The 15,881-nt window shown below is 41.9% G+C and overlaps 1 protein-coding gene across 1 annotated transcript in view; it reads left to right on the plus strand.

Moving 5' to 3' along the window:
* Positions 1-992: 992 nt before the first annotated feature.
* The window catches only part of RXRG (retinoid X receptor gamma), a 124,823-nt gene continuing 109,934 nt past the window's right edge, over positions 993-15,881 (plus strand). The window contains exon 1 of the mRNA XM_013988076.3: positions 993-1,110. The gene's annotated coding sequence lies outside the window, so the exon portion shown is untranslated. The remainder of the gene's footprint in view (positions 1,111-15,881) is intronic.

The following is a 15,881-nucleotide window of genomic DNA, read 5'->3' on the forward strand; positions in this document are numbered from 1 at the left end:
AAATTGCTTAATATGGGTTACACAGTCTTCCAAGATGTATCCCCTTGCCTGTTTGTCCAATCTTATCCACTGTACCTTCCCATTCACTCTTCTTAGCTGTAACAGTCTTTTTTATTTGCCCAAAATGTAAGGATCTCACCTCTTGCTATTAATCATGGTTTTTAGGATTTTAGTATTTTCACAAGATTGTGCAACGATCACTGCTATCTTATTCCACATTTTATTTTCATCACCCTCTTAAGAAACCCCATAGCTACTAGCAGTCACTTCCCATTTCCCCTTCCCTCCAGCCCCTGGCAACCACTAATTTATTTCCTGTCTCTATGGATTTGTCTACTCGGGGCATTTCATGTAAATGCAATCATACAATATGTGGCCCTTTGTGTCTGCCTTCTTTCACTTAGTACAGCCAGAGATCTTAACCACTATGTCAGAAAATTAGAAATGGTCTTTTATCTGCTTAGACAAAAAGGACTAACACCTGTCAGCTTGGTAGTGCAGGAGGAGACTGGATAACCATGAAAGCAAAGACAAGAATTCCATTCAATTTAATGATGACTTATTGAAGACCGCGGGGTGCACCGGGCCACACTCTGCCTCTTGAGGAGAGGTTTCCCGCGGGGAGCAGAGTCTCTGGACTGCAGCTTGGAGTACGGAGTTGGAGAGCCCCTGCTGCTGGCTCTCATCTCCATCCTATTCCCACCCCGGGTCGGCCACGTTCCAGTCTTCCCGAGGGAGAAAGCAGGACGCCGAGGCAGCGGGAGAAGCTGGCGAACTGCGGAAGGGCTGGGAGGAGGCGAAAGTTCTTACAGAGCGTCTTACCAGCGGTGACAGCTCCGGAGTCTGCGCACGCGCAGAGGCTCTAGAGCGCCCAGCGCAGGCGAGCCGGATCGACGCCTGCACGACCAGCAGCCAGAGGGGGCGCTACTGCGCCCGGAAGGTTGGAGAACAGAGCTGTGGACTGAAATCAAGAGGGGCTTCCGCGCAAGCTCAGATTCCCGGGACCTCAAGACCGGGTGGAGGAGCTGAAGGAGTACTTCTTTTAAGGGAAGCTTGGGCCGGAGTCCTCGCGCTGAGTCTTCTGTCCCTGGTTATGTTGGACCGGCGATGGTAGGTCATGACCAAACTTCAGGCATGTGCCTGAAGCCATGGCTTCTTTCTCTTCAAAGATGATGTTTTGGTTAAGAGGCTGCCCTTTATAAGGCATTGCAAAGTTCGTGGATTTGGTTGGTTACTAAAAATGAAGTAAAATGAGTTTAGAAAAGCACAACAAACTTACGGAGACCTCCTGTGAGCAAAGCATGGGGTTGGATACCGTGTTAGTATTGATGTACGTCAGAATTATCCCAAGAATGAGAGAAAAATTTCTGGGTTTCACGCCCGAGAAATTCTGATTCTGGGATCTGAACAGGGCCTGGCGTCCTATGTTTCTCATAGGCATTCTCAGGTGAGGATGATGTAACTGGCAGGCACAGCTGGAGGATGATCCGTCTCAACTATTAATGTACCTATGAATCACCTGAGGATCTTGTGAAAATTCAGAAGCTAATTCATCCAGCAGGTCTGGGATGGGGCCAGAAAGTCTGCATTTCTAATAACCTCCCAGGTGGTGCTGACTTGCTCTTCTGGGGACCCCATTTTGCGTGATAAGGCTGTAGCGGGTATAAGGTCAAGGATAAAAGCCCTGGTTTCTGAGTAAGGAGCTTATGGTGGAGGGCAGAGAGACCAGCCTACAGCTGACTCAAAGTCAAGAGGAAGTGGGCTGTCCCAGTAAAGACCCAAGTATGCAATGGGTAAAGAAGGAACCCTCCCTCCTGTGCTTCGGTGCATGTCCATGATGACACATCCAGATAGGATAGTGTGTGCAGTATCTGATAAACTGTTTAGCAATATAGGAAAGTATATTACATATCTGACACATAGTTCCGTCTTACATGGTTAATATCTTCAGAAAAAAATATTGATGCTAAAGAGGGAAGCCCCAATTTTCCAGAAAATTCACTGATGTGGAAAACTTCATTTCCTGACAATGCTGGGTAAATCTGTGTTTTGTAGGGGGCTCCATATGTTGTTGGTGCTCATGAATTGTTCAGTTTTATTATCCTCATTAGCAGGGATAATGCTTGCTTTTTAACAATCATGATCACCATCTGGAGCCTGGAAAACCATAGTTGGAGCTCAGGTAGAAAGAGGAGACAGTTCTGACTGGGTCCCAGCCCAATTATTTCCCCTCTGCCCCAGCCCTGTTTGTGTCCCATTGCTTGGCTGCCAGGCACACAAGAACCAGACAGACAGACGTGATGTTAGTTCTGGTTTGAGAGAAAACAGAAACCGAGCAAAACAGGACAAAATTCAGAGGGTGCAGGGAACGTTGTTTCTGACTTCACTGTTTAACCTCATTCTAATCTGAACAGATACAAAGCAGCCTTCCACATGTGTTCCCCTCATAGCCCTGGTGACTCCTAACTTTGCTGTTGGCGTTGTGACAGGCGACCGATGTGTCATTGCTCTCCCAGCTCTTGGGGTGAAATGGGTTTGAGCCCCTGAGTGTCTTGTCTTTGTGCTTCTCAGAGAAGGATTGCCTTGTTAGGAGAAGATGGATAGACTTCCAAGTACCTGGTAACCGTAGCAACCACACACACCTAGTCTAGTGGTTTTTTAAGGCCCCTCTCCAGACCTTTCACAGGCCGATCTTTTCAAGCTCTCCCAGCCTGGAACAAAGCAGCATTCTGAGACCATCTCAGCCTAACATGTAGGGGTAGTTCAGGAGTACTGACCTGCCTGCTTTTTCCTGGTACCTAAGCAATCAGAACCTCACGGGGTAGGAGGAAGAGCTGGAAGAACTGGGAAAGTGCTGAGGGCAACATAAGCAAAAGCTCACTAAAGAAATAGAAGACCTGCTTTAATCACTAAAATCAGGAGACGATCAAATGCTCAGGTTCAATAATCACTCAACCCACTGCAAGGAATTATGCGAAAGAGTTTGCTGCAAGGATGACAGGTAGGCAGTTTAGTCTGAGATAGTTTTCTAGAGAAGGCAAGTTTCTAGCAGGATTTCAAGGGTGGAAAGGGGCAGAGCTTGGAGGTGGTGAAAAAGGAGATGTTAGTAGTTCCTTCAGGAAGGTTATGTGTTTTTTCAAGGGCACGGATGAGGGCTGAGTACTGTGAGGCAAAGCGAATGGAACAGGGAACTGGGGACTAGCTGGCTGAAGTTTGTAGCTCTAATCCATCATCAGAAACTCAGGCAATTCCAGAGTAGGCAGACAACAAAACAGGAACTTCCCCAGGTTCTGTCCTCCCTGAACTTTCCAGCCTTTCTTCCTGCATCCCCACCCCTACCTCTTGCCCTCCATGGCAGTCTTTTCCTTGCATGTAACTTCTAAAACCCCAGTGCCTTTCCACCCACTGGTGTGAGATTGAAAAGAGGTTGAGACCAGATGTCGATTTGCATTGATGCTTAAGATGCTATTGGGGGTCGGCCAAACCAACTCTTTGTGGTTTCTTGACCATTTCTCTGCTGTTATGTAAACATAGTGTTTACCCTAAAGAAGTGGGTGGATATGCATTCTCGCTGACCTTCACTTCACCTCCCCCTGTCCTGCAAATGAGAGTTTAGCATTGGAGATGGAGCAAACTGTTATGCCTTAAGTACAAGGAGTGTTTGACCACAGAGGAGGTAAATAGTGATGTTTCCAGTCAAAGTTAGTATAAAATGGAGAGGGTGGAAATAGGCTGTCTGATTTGTACCATTTGTTCTTTGGAGGTTGCACATGTCGTGTTAGACCTGCCTCATGTTACATTTGGTCCTCATTGGGTGAGATCGTAATCCTGTCCTCTCCAGGTGGAAGGGGACTGTGCTACTTTCTCATGGATCCTACCTAACTGTCCTGTAAGATATTGGATGACCTTTAACATGTCACTCAGCGTCTCTCAGCCTTAGTTTCCTCAGCTCTAAAAATGAGAGGTGTGGGGGTGGAGGGAATTAGACTAGATGATAATTAACATCCCTTCTAGTTCTAACCTTCTGTGACTTTCCTGGGTGCTGGGCAAGGATCAAGTTCTAGTCATAGAAATGCTGTGAGCCATTTCAGTCACAGACACTGGCTCCATCCTCTGTGGCTCTGGGTGAAAAGCAATATAAATTTTTGGTAGAAACCATGGGCACATGTCCCTATGATGAGCAAGCCTCCTGAGTACCCAAGACTTAGCATGAGAGATAGTGAAGGAGTTTGCTGAGAGCAAGGATAATTTATATAGTTTATTATCTATATTAGTGGAAAATCGAAAATAACTGTCATAAAGCAGTGGACCTCCAGTGCTGCTGGACCGCAGCATCAACATTACTTGGGAGCCTATTAGAAATGCAAACAATTTTCTTTAGCATTTATGTTAATTTTTTTTTTTTTTTTTTAAGGGCCGCATATGGAGGTTCCAGGCTAGGGGTCCAAGTGGAGCTACAGCTGCTGGCCTATGTCAGAGCCACAGCAATGCCAGATCTGAGCTGCATCTGTGACCTACACCACAGCTCACAGCAACGCTGGATCCTTAACCCACTGAGCAAGGCCAGGGATCGAACCCACAACCTCATGGTTCCCAGTCAGATTTGTTTCCTCTTTGCCATGAAGGGAACTCTTCTGTTTAATTTTTTTTTTTTTTTTAAATTGAGGTGCAGTTGATTTACAATGTTGTGTTAGTTTCTGGTTATAGCAAAGTGATTCACTTATACATATATACACATTCTTTTCCATTATAGCTTATTACAAGATATTGAATATAGTCCCCTGTGCTATACAGTAGCACCTTGTTATTTATCTATTTTGTGTATAATAGTTTGTATCTGCTAATCCCAAACTCCTAATTTATCTCTCCCCCACCCCTTTCCTTTTGGTAACCATACATTTTCTATGTTTGTGAATCTATTTCTGTTTTGTAAATAAGTTTATTTGTATCATATTTTGGATTCCACATGTAAGTGATATCATATGATATTTGTCTTTCTCTCTGATTTACTTAGTATGATGATCACTGGATCCATTCATCTTGCCTCAAATGGTATTATTTCATTCTTTTTTATGGCTGGATAATATTCCATTGTATTTATATACCACATCTTTATCCATTCACCTGTTGATGGACCTTTAGGTTGCTTCCATGTCTTGGCTATTATAAGTAGTGCCGTTATGAACATTGAGGTGCAAATTTTTTTTGAATTGGAGTTTTGTCCAGATATATGCCCAGGAATGGGGTTGCTGAATCATATGGCAATTCTAATTTTGGTTTTTTGAGGAACCCTTATACTGTTTTCCATAGTGGCTGCACCCATTTACATTCCTTCCAACACCCTTTTCTCTTTTCTCCACACCCCTTCCAGTGTTTGTTATTTGTAGACTTTTAAATGATGGCCATTCTGACCAGTGTGAGTGACACTTTATTATAGTTTTGCTTTGTATTCTCTAATAATTAGAAATATTGAGCATCTTTTCATGTGCCTATTGGCCATCTGTATGTCTTCTTTGGAGAAATGTCTATTTAGGTCCTTGCCCACTTTTTGATTGAGTTGTTAGTGTTTTTTTGTTATTGAGTTGTATGAGCTGTTTGTATTTTTGGAAATTAAGCCCTTGTTGGTCACATCATTTATAAACATTTTCTCTCAGTCCATAGGTTGTCTTTTTGTTTGTGGTTTCTTGTGCAAACGCTTGTAATTTAAGTCCCCCCCCCCCCCCCTTTTTTTTTCTTTTACTTTTATTACTGTTGCCTTGGGAGACTGACCAAAATATATTGGTATGATTTATGTCAGAAAATGTTTGCCTAGATTCTCTTCTAGGAGTTTTATGGTGTCATGGCTTATATTTAAGTCTTTAAGCCATTTTGAGTTTGTTTTTGTATATGGTGTGAGGGAGTGCTTTAATTTCATTGATTTACATGTGGCTGTCCTGCTTTCCCAAGCCACTTGCTGAAGAGACTGTCTTTAGATAGGCAGATTCTTAGGCCTCACCCACACATGAAGAATCAGAATGGGCTCAGCAATCTATGTTCTAACAAGCTCTCCAGGTGGTTCTGATGCATGCTGAAGTTCACTCCCCTGGCCTAAACACACAAAGATTATTCTATCATGCAAAAAGAGGTCCGGAAGAAGGCCATCCTGGTCTGATAGAATGTCACCAGAAACTCAGACTTATCATCCACCTGCTTTACCAGACTAGGTTCTAAATCACTTTGGCTTTTCTCAAAAAATAAATTCCACTCTCAAAGCAAAAAGGCTCAATGACCATGATGGACATTTAATGTAATTTGGTTCACTGAAAAGGATTTCCAAATATGAATTTTAAAAATGTTTCAATCAATGACACCATTGTTGGGCTAAATGTTTCCTAAAGTGAGGTATCACTCATGTAGATATACTTTTGGTGTATTTATTTAGAAATTAGTCTTATTTATTTATTTATTTATTTATTGTCTTTTTGCCTTTTCTAGGGCTGCTCCCGCAGCATATGGAGGTTCCCAGGCTAGGAGTCGAATCGGAGCTGTAGCCGCCGGCCTATGCCAGAGCCACAGCAATGCCAGATCCGAGTCGCATCTGCGACCTACACCACAGCTCACGGCAACGCCGTATCCTTAACCCACTGAGCAAGGCCAGGGATCGAACCCGCAACGTCATGGTTCCTAGTCGGGTTTGTTAACTACTGTGCCACGACAGGAAATCCAGAAATTAGTCTTATTAATTAACAGTCACATGTCTTAACAATACAATAACATTAGAAGGCCATATCTTATGGTCCTTTTGCATCCCCGTCATAACACATTGTTGTTCATTGAGTAAGTTTTTAATAAACAATGATTATATCAAATTGATGACTTCATAGAGACTGAACCAAGATACAGTTTGGGAAAGATGATCAAGAATCATACTCTTTAATCATTTGTTATTATTAAGAAAAAATTAACGTCTTTTCATTTGTTTGTGTCCTCTTTAGTTTCTTTAAGTACTGTTTTGAAGTTTTCTGTGTACAAGTCTTTCACCTTCATGGTTGGGTATATTCACATGTATTTCATTGTTTTTTGATACTATTGTAAATGGGATTGATTTCTTAATTTCCTTTTCAGCTAATTCCTGTTTCACTGTTATAAAATTCAACTAATTTTTTATTTTTATTTTGTATCCTGTAATTTTGATTAAATCATTTATTAATTCTAAAAAAAAGAATCATACTCTTATCTGGATAACTAGATCAGTGTAGACAACAATTTAAGATACTTAGAATCTCAAATATTTGGTTCTCAGTGGTAGTTCCCCCCCCCCCCCCCAATCATAGCTTGGGTTGTATTGATTTGAGTAGTGCAGTAGGAGCTGAGACTCAAATTTTAGTCTTAGCTAGAATTAGACAAGTCAATTAACTCATTTTGCTTCTGGTTTTCCTTGCCTTATAGGCAAAAAGTTTTTACAAACACGGAGACTGAACAAGAAGAGCTCATCCATGAACCTATCATTTTGCGCCTGAGGGACTATATATGTCAGACTTTCCCCTCAGAGAGGAGGGCACATTACTAGTACAGTTAGGGTGTAGCAGGTATCTATACTTGACCTCAGACTCCATCAGATGAAACTTCTTTCCATCAGTCTGTGGGTGGGAGAATCATCGGATGAATCTGAGGACAAAGAATGACCCAGTGAGCTTTCATTTCTAACCCCCCGAGAAGTCTTGGTGGTTTAGACAATTGAAATGAGTTTCTTTCATTTGCATGTATAGCTCATTTCCAAGAGAAAATATCAGTGTTTTTGACCAATTCCTAATTCATAAAAACGGGAAAAACCATGCCTATTTTCTTAGCCCCTGTACCATGGACCAGACCAGAGAAAGCGCGTTGATGGAAGCAGAAAACAAAGCCACTTCTAGATCAGAACTCTGGCTGCCGACAATCAGATCAAACAAACAACCTTTAATGAGATCCTCCCAGGGACAGTGCAAAATGCTCCAGGCATTACAAGGCTGGTGTGGCTGACACTGCAGGTGGTCTACCCAGCATTCTTTTCCTCTTCTTCCCAACAAATAGAAGTGTATCACTGAAGGTGGAAAGGTGCCCAGTTAAAAACTACCATTTCCTAGCTTTCCTTGCACCTATGTATAGCCTTGTGACCACAGTCTAGTCATTGAAATCCAAGTGTAACCTTTGCATGGATCTCCAGGAGGGCTATTTAAAGATAGCTGGTTCATCTAGGAAGTATGCCCATTTTGCCCTTCTTGCCTTTCTTCTTCCTGCTGCCTGGAATTTGAATGTGGTACCTGGGTCTTCAGTGGTCATCCTAGACCAGAAGTGGGGGAAGCCATGCTTTGAGGATGATGGAGCATGAAGTTGGTTCTTATTGATTTCATATCAATCACAGATTGCCTCTCCACAGACCTCCTCTTACATGGGAGAATAATTTCTTTGTATTTAAGCCTTAGTTATTTGGGGTTTTCCATTATATGCAACATCTAATACCAGTTGATTCAGGTGGTCCCTGTTCTTAGGAAGCTATATACCTCTGGGTGCTATGTAGTCTGGCATGTGGTTCCCTACTGTCATGTCTATCACCCTCCAGGCAGAGTCACAGAAGATTGAAGTTGATGCCTGGGACCTAAAGGGCTCAGCAGGTATTTTGGATTTTTTTTTTTTTTTTGGTTTTGGAGTTGTTGTTTTTTTTGGTCTATTTTAGGGCCACACTTGCAGCATGTGGAGGTTCCCAGGCTAGGGGTTGAATCAGAGTTGTAGCCGCTGGCCCATACCACAGCCACAGCAACACCAGGTCTGAGCTGGGTCTGTGACCTACACCACAGCTCACAACAATGCCGGATCCTTAACCCGCTGAGTGAGGCCAGGGATCAAACCCACATCTTGTGGATACTAGTCAGATTCATTTCTGATGAGTCATGACAGGAACTCCAGTTATATTTTTAAAAGTGAGGCCAACTATTATGTCTGCCTGCTAATCCCAGTGGATTCTCTTTCACTCTCTCCCCTCTCCAGCCTGGCTTTTGCAGAAAGGGTCTTTATCTAAAAAGGAATTGCTTCCCTCTCTGAGTATCATCCTCAGGCAGAGTGCACTTCACAGAGGGCTTTTCTTCTCCACTCCCTCCTCTGTTTGGTGCTTATAACCTGTGAAGATAATGGAAGGTATTTATTTGGGGCCTATGGTGTTACAAGGTTAAGGTATTAGGGATATCCTGAAACTGTTTCATTCCCATCTCCACGCCTTAATTTTATCTCCCTTCTTGACTAGGATTTGAGGTATCTTTAGCACTCATGAGATGTTAATAGTGACCTGGCTTAGTTCTTCCCATCCCACCTGCCCATCTACATGTTGGGCCCCAATTCAGTATCTGGTACATGTGAAATGGAGATTTCCCAGGGATTGTTCTGTGACCTGGATGGAAACCTTGCACCACAGAATCAACAACTCTGCTTTAAGCATGAAGTGGAGACAAGACCACTTGGGTGATAATCTCTTGGAAGTGATTTTGTACTTGTCTGGATTTAAGCTGCAGAGTGCAGCCCTAGGCACTCAGTTCAGACTTGGCTATTAGGATCTGAGTGTTCTCTTTGCCCACACACAGGAGTTTTGATTAGCTGCACCAGGCTCAACTAAAGTTGACCATGGATCCCAGCTTATAATTCCACCTAAGCACATGGTGATTTTTTTCTTTCATTTGCATGAACTGAAATTTACCTTTTTGGAGTATAAAGTTCTAAGGATTGTAACACATATATAGAGTCTTGGAACAACCACCGTAGGTAGGATACAGAACAACTCCAGCATCTCAGTGAATTCCCTCAGGCTACATGATAGTTTTTTTTTTTAATAGCTTTATTGAGGTATATCACATGCCATACATTTAAAGTGTGCAATGTAGTGGCTTTTCATAGATTTGTGTAACTATCACCAGTCATTTTAGAGCATTTCCATCATCACAGAGAGACCACCCTTGCCCTGTAGCTATCATCCACCTTCCTTCCATCTTCTAATCTCCTTTCTGTCTGTGGATTTGCCTGTTCTGGACATTTCCTATAAGTGGAATCAGATGACATGTGGTCTTTTGTGACTGGCTTCTGTCTCTTAGCATAGTATTTTCAAGGCTTGTCCCTGCTGTGGCATCTATCATTGCTTCAGCTCTTTGTACAGCCAAGTAGTATTCTGTTGTATGGAAATACCACATTTTGTATATCCATTTATTCATGAATTAATGGACATATGGATTGTTTCTACCTTTTAGCTCTTGTGTATAGTGCTGCTGTGAATGCTTGTGTATGAGTTTTTGTTTGAATACTTGTTTTCAGTGCTTTTGGGTAAGTAGGACTAGAATTGTTGTGTGATAACAGTACTTTTATATTTAATTTTTTGAGGAATCATCAAAGTGTTTTCCACAGTGACTGAGCCATTTTACACTCCCATCAGTTATATATGAGGGTTCTAATTTGTCCACATCCTTGCCAACACTCATTATTTTCTTCCTTCCTTCATTCCTTCCAGCCTTTCTTTCTTTCTCTTTCTTTCTTTTTCTTATAGTTATCCCAGTGGAAGTAAAGTTACATGGTAGTTTTTGGACTGTAATATTCTCACAGTCTAGGTGAAAATGTAAAGGTTTTTGTCCCCCCCTTTTTTTTTTTTGCCTTCATTTAGTCCAAGATTAGTGAAAGATAGACTTTCAGAATGAGACCTATAAAGGGGGATTGGTAGAGAAAAAAAATACGAAAGAATTTTCTAGCAAATGAACCTATCTGCAAAACAGAAGCAGATTCAGGGACAAGGAGAGCAGACTTGTGGTCGCCAAGGGGTCGGGGTCGGGGAGGAATGGAGTGGGAAATTGGAGTTAGCTCACGTATGCTATTATACATTGAGGGGATAAACAACGGGATCCTACTGTATAGCACAGAGAACTATATTCATTGTCCTATGATAAACCATAATGGAAAAGAATATTAAAAAAGAGCATGCATATATGTATAACTGAGTCACTTTGCTATATAGCAAAAATAAACACAACTTTGTAAATCAACTATACTTCAATAAAAAAGAATTATTTAATAAACACAATATGAGGAAGGACAAAATGTTATGTTGAAAAATCATGGGTCCAGGAGTTCCCATTGTGGCTTGGTGGAAATGAATCTGACTAGTATTCCTGAGGATGTGGGTTTGATTCCTGGCCTCCCTCAGTGGGTTGGGGATCCGGTGTTGCAGTGAGCTTGTGGTGTAGGTCACAGACGCAGCTTGGATCTGGTGTTGCTGTGGCTGTTCTGTACGCTAGCACCTGTAGCTCCAATTCAGCCTCTGGCCTGGGAGATTCCATTTGCTGCAAGTGTGGCCCTAAAACGCAAAAAAAAAAAAAAAAAAAAAAAAAAAGCAAAAAAGCTAAAAAAAAAGAAAAGAAAGAAAAAAGAAAATCATGGGTCCAACGTATGCTTTAGTCAGTACATATTATTTGTTCTTACCAAATGCCAGGCTCTGTGCTAGGCACTGGGGGCTTAGAACTAGTTAAACAGTAATAGAGCCTGTTTATTGTATGGAGGGGGCACATAGAGGAGGTGCCCTTCCCACAGTCAAGGTATCAGGAAGGCTTCCTGGAGGTAGAGGAATGAAAAGAAAAGAAATTATCATCAGGTAACATGGGACCCTAGAAGTATTTGGGGAAAACAACCATGCTGGAATATTTGGAAATATCCTCTGGATGGCCTATTTCTCTTAGGCCTTTAGGCTACAGTTTTGGTTGGGATCTGATTTATTTTCCGATCTGCAATTGGTGGGCATAATTCTTTCTTGAAGAAAATAAATCATAGCTAAGACTTTTGTAAATATTGCTAGCTTTTGATTATTTGCACTAATTAAAGGGGAACATATAATTCAGGATGGCAACAATCTAAACAGAGTTGATATTGACTTTGGAATATGTCTTTTTTTTTTTTTTCTGTTGATTCCCAGATGTTTCTGCGTCAAATGTTCTCAGAACGCACACATCCAGCTAAATCATGAACCCTAGGAAATGGAGTCTCTAGGCTTTCAGGACGATGCATTGTCCTAAACAGAACATTTTCTTTTGAAAGTCCTTCTGGTTCACACCTTTCCTGTGGTGAGACAATTGTTTGGGTTTTTGGTTTCTTGTCCCATGATTTTTGCTAAATAGGAAGAGTAATTCTGAAGCCTTTTGATTTAGTTTAGAGGTAGCAAGAATCCTCAAAGATCACCCATGCTATCCATTCTCTCCTGGTACCATAAAAATTTTGGTCAAATTCTTGGGAGGAAAATAAATTCTTTTGATAAGAGCAGTTCTTTTGATGAGACTCTGTGGCTTTTAAAATCATGGCACATTGGAAACAATCCGACTAGGGACCATGAGGTTGCGGGTTCGATCCCTGGCCTCACTCAATGGGTTAAGGATCTGGCATTGCTGTGAGCTGTGGTGTAGGTCACAGATGTGGCTTGGGTCTGGCATTGCTGTGGCTCTGGCGTAGGCCGGCAGCTACAGCTCCAATTAGACCCCTAGCCTAGGAATCTCCATATGCCACGGGTGCAGCCCTGAAAGGACAAAAGACAAAAAAAAAAAAAAAAAAAAAGTCGTCACAAATAACGTATTAACTCATGCCCCCAATAGTCTCAATGTCATCATAAAATATATATAAACATAATAGACCAGATTTTAGGTGATTTCTTTTTGAGGGGCCACCAATGGGGAGCAAACTTTAATCCCAAATAAATAATATCACCAATGGGTCAAAGTAAGAAAGAGTCTCACATAAGTACAGTAAAACTTGAAACTCATTTGGGCTACTTATGGGGAATTAGCAACATATCTTTATGAAACTTTTAAAAAGTTTTAGAAAAATAGAGATTTTTGAGTATCTGGTTTGGATGAATGATAAAAAGTAATTAGCACATCAGTTATATATTTGTTGTCTCTTGCTCCATGGCAGATTATCCCCGAGCTTAGGGCTTAAAATAACAGTAAACATTAATTGTCTTATATAGTTTTTGAAAATGAATTAGCTGATGGTTAATGGTTCTGGCCCAGGGACTTTCATGATCCTGCAGTCAAGGTATCAGCTGAAGGCTTGACTGGGGCTGGAGAATCTTCTTCCAAGATGGTCCCCTCACATGGCTGGGAAGTTGGTGCCTCAGACCCTCTCCTAGTGGAACTCTCCGTGGGTCTGCTTGAGTGTAGTCACAGCATGACAACTAGCTTTTCCCAGAACAAAAGATCTGAGAGGGCAAGGCAGAAGCAGTGATGTCTTTTATGACCTAGTGTAGGAAGTCACACATTATCCATTATGCCTTATTTTATTGGCTACACTGACCAACCCTGATGCCATATAGGAAAGGGCTACACAAGGATGTGGATATCAGGATGTGAGGTTCACTTGGAGTCATCTTGGAGACTGGCCACTACAAGTTGATAATACATAAATTGCAAATGGATCATTTAAAAAGAAATGATCTTTTCTAGAATCAACTTCTGACTACTACTGTTAGTAAAAAAGTTTCTAAATGAGTGAAGCCAAATTATGAAGCTCTTTTAGGGAGAAAGATTTATAACCAACATCAAGATGGCTCATTTGCCCAGGGTAATGGAAGACCATTTAATAATCAGCTTGATTCTACTCTTTGCCATTGTGAGCATAGAGCCCTTGGGTGTTGGTACTCTTCCCAGATTCCCTGAAGTACAGGCCTTCAACAGCTACTCCATGCCAGCTCTCATGTTATCTCCACGAAGCCACTCAGTTCACTTGTCTTGAGCAGTGGCTTCATACCTGCCTCTGTGCTCCAATGATCATTGTAGTCGTGCTTGTTGAATTAGCCCTCTGGATCTGAGCAACCTTGGCTGAGCTATGCTGAAGCACTGCTGTCCTCCTACTACTCCTCAATGTGAGTCTGTCCCTACAGCCCCAGTGGCCACAGGTAGGAATCGCACAACCCTTATTCCACACTAACACATCATTCCCTCTGGAGGAAAACTAGTCAGTGACCATTAGGTAGGACCATTATTGTGATTTTAATTCCTAATTGTAAGAGTTAACATTTGTTCCTTAAGATTTTTATTCCTTTCTTAATAAATGAGAGTATTTTTGTGCTGAGGTTTGTATGTCCTCCCACCCCCCATCCCCCACCCATTTAACAAATGAGAAAACCAAGGCTGAGAGAAGAGAGGCTATACAGTCATTGAGCTCTGAGGACAGGATGAGAATGTTAGCTTTCTGATCCCTGGTCTGAGTGGTTTTGATTCGGCTATAGATGGTACTGAACAATGTCAGACCCTGTAGCGCCCACATTTTATAGACTAGTACAGCATACTTTGAGGACTTCCCCAAGAAATGCTCTGGGAAACATTTTTGTGTTTAACATGAAGCTGTTATGGAGAACGCTGAAGACCATATTGTGCTGGATCCCTTTCTTTTTTTTTTTTTTTTTTGTTTGTTTGTTTGTTTTAGTCTTTTTTTGCCTTTTCTAGGGCCTCTCCGGCGGCATATGGAGGTTCTCAGGCTAGGGGTCCAATCAGAGCTATAGCCGCCAGCCTATGCCAGAGTCATGGCAATGGGGGATCTGAGCCTCGTCTGCGACCTACACCACAGCTCATAGTGATGCCGGATCCTCAACCCACTGAGCAAGGCCAGGGATCGAACCTGCAACCTCATGGTTCCGAGTTGGATTCGTTAACCACTGAGCCACGACGAGAACTCCTGTATCCCTTTCTAATGATAGAAATATCTTTCAGATCTCAGTGTATTGAAGAGCTTCTTAGAAACTGTACATCTCAGAGCCTATTGTGTTCCCTTCTTTGAGTTTGTCTCATGGTTTGCATTTCTGTGGGTGGTCTTTACCCCAGAAGAGAAAGGATTCTTTTATCTTACAGAATAGGATAAAAGAAATGTAGAAGTAAAAGTCTGTATCTTACAGAATTGTTCAGTTTCTATTTCATCCTCGCTTTGATGTTCCTTACCTATGCATGTGTCTTCTGTGGTTGTACCTATTCCTGAAATGACTCTGAAGTGAATGAGGCATTTATAAGTTAACTTGAGGGAGATAGAGTAACTTTGCAAACATCTACAAGGGGAGTTTTAACAAATGGGTGTGATTTTTTTGTTTGTTTGTTTGTTTAATGATACTCATTTGCTTAGAGACAGTGTGTTAACGATAAAGGAGTATAAAAAGAAAAAAAAGAAGAGGATCCAGGCCTGGCTGATCATTTCCCACAAGGCTACATTTCCAGTCAGTGGCCCAGAGGGGCTCCATTGAAAAAGCGATGCTGCTCTTGGAAGCCCCTCAGTGCTAAGAAATTGTCGAGGCTTCCGCAACGACTGGATGGTTGATTGCTCTCATGCAATTACTCAGTATAACTAATGCTTTCATTGAGCTTTTTTTTTTTTTTTTCCTGGATCAGAGAAGTATGGGTGGAAGAAGAGAAGGTTCTACCAAGAATCTTCTCTAGAGGCTGAAGAGTGTGGTCTGGCAGCATCACCATCATCTGGGAATGAGCTGGAAATATAAAGTCCTCTGGGCCCACACAAAACTACTTAATCAGAAACTCTGGAAGTGTGGCCCAGCACTCTGTTTTCACAAGACCTCTAGGTAATTCTTCATGCTCAGGTCTGAGTTTTCTGGTGTGTGGAGATAAAGAGCATGAACTCTGGACTTAGACTTCCTTTGCTAGCATCCTGGCACTACCATTTATTAGCTGTGTGGCTCAGGGCAAACTGCTTGATCTCTCTGTGCCTTAATTTCCCCATCTATAAAATGGAGATAATTATAATGCCACCTTCAGAAAGTTGTTGTAAGTTTTGAAATAGTGTCTATACCTAGAATAGTGCCCGACTGATAATAAAAGCTCAACAAATGTTAGCCATGATTATTAGGA

This window comes from Sus scrofa, chromosome 4, assembly GCF_054392235.1.
Source record: "Sus scrofa isolate SSC_HxYL_T2T_F1_AM1 chromosome 4, Sscrofa_HxYL_maternal_Yorkshire_Landrace_v2.0, whole genome shotgun sequence".
NCBI lineage: Eukaryota > Metazoa > Chordata > Mammalia > Artiodactyla > Suidae > Sus > Sus scrofa.